The sequence below is a fragment of the Colobus angolensis genome, unplaced genomic scaffold (genome assembly GCF_000951035.1).
Source record: "Colobus angolensis palliatus isolate OR3802 unplaced genomic scaffold, Cang.pa_1.0 Scaffold689, whole genome shotgun sequence".
NCBI classification, from domain to species: domain Eukaryota; kingdom Metazoa; phylum Chordata; class Mammalia; order Primates; family Cercopithecidae; genus Colobus; species Colobus angolensis.
Window position 1 is genome coordinate 93,360 of NW_012120587.1, and position 1,634 is coordinate 94,993.

The 1,634-nt window shown below is 38.0% G+C and overlaps 1 pseudogene; it reads left to right on the top strand.

The window, feature by feature from the left end:
• LOC105500781 overlaps window positions 1–943 on the top strand; it is a 21,480-nt pseudogene extending 20,537 nt beyond the window's left edge.
• The last annotated feature ends 691 nt before the right edge of the window (window positions 944–1,634 follow it).

Sequence of the window (1,634 nt, forward strand, 5' to 3'; positions counted from 1 at the left end):
TCTACACTGGTTTTGTGGATCTTATATCATTCTCTTTCCACAGAGTTAGAGAATACACTAGAAAATATTATTGTGTTTAAAAGTATCTTATTGAATATTTCAAGTCACTCATATAAATCAGAGTCAGTTTTCTTAACTCTCTTATTTCATCTTGATTTGTCAAATGATGAACTCTGCCCATGGCCACATGGTCAATGTTCTATTTATTTTTATTTCAGGGACTGTTGACATTCAGGGATGTGGCCATAGAATTCTCCCGGGAGGAGGGGACACCTGGACTCAGATCAGAAGCTTTTATATGGGGATGTGATGTTAGAGAACTACAGAAACCTGATCTGTCTGGGTGAGGATAACTTGCCTTCGGAATATCTAATATCTAATAACTAAGGGTTTTCTTTCTTTCCTTTGTAGAATGTCACTTGGGAGCTTGTGCTTTATATGAATGAATTCAGATTCCTACTTCCAGGAAAAAAAAATTGTGGGTTCATTGCAGAAAAAACTCCCTGATGTTTGATCTTGACACTTGCCTTCTTTCTTGAGGTGACGTAGAAGCTTCACTGTAGTTTAGTGATGATTCTAGAAACAGAGTGACATAAAGGATCATTGCCTACACTTTAAAATCCAATTCCTTCTCCTTATTTTTGATTTAGTCATACTTGGAAGTGAAGCTCAGGATTCCTGTGTTTAAAATGCTTCCTAAATATTCTAAAGAAGCTGACAGGAAATAGTGTTTGAGGAAGTAACTTTCTAGGATCCTCTATAATGTTCCCTCTTTACTGAGTATCCTACTGAGCTGGCAATTAAAGAACTCTCAGCAAGAGTCATGTGACTTTTTCTAATAAAACAGGTCTCGCTGTCTCTAAGCCGGACCTGATCACCTTTTTGGAGCAAAGGAAAGAGCCCTGGAATGTGAAGAGTGAGGAGACAATAGTCAACCAGCCAGGTAGGTGGGAGCAGATGAAGTAGATGACATGAGTGAGAGGTCCAGCGGTCAAGAAAGAACCAGACCTTGGAGTGTGGATTGGGAAGTTCTCCAATGGAAATGATTTTTGAGACACCTGGGTTTATTTCTTTCTCTTGCTGTCACAGAGAGACATCTTCTATCTCATGTTCTTAAATTATCTGATGATTCTCCTTCCCCTTCTGTGATTTGCCATCATATTCAAAGTGACAGCCAAAGTGCTCCCCTTGGCCTGTGAGGGCCTGTGTGATCTGACTGTTCTTCCATTGATCTGGGGGCTCTGGGAAAGTCTGGGCATGTTTCTACCTCTATGTGGAACCACTTTTAAAGTTCTGGTTTTGTGTCATGTCAGAAATGTGTGAGATGAGTGATGGACAGTAGGATTTTTTTCAAAAGTCCCAGGAATTCTGTGGACAGATGTCACATATTTTCTGGTATATTAATTTCGAATCCTATGGTGGTTTCCAAGATGATCCTACAAAAATTGAGACACAGTAATTTCATCAGAGCACAAAGTATCTTCCTAAATGTAAAAAAAAAAAATCTGATTCCATATTTCACTTCAACTTTTCATCTTTCCTAGCCTAAACTAAGATTAGAAATATAAGCTCTATGCACAAATTCCACAGATTTAAAATCATTTAATATATTACTTACTATGTAGAATTCTTAA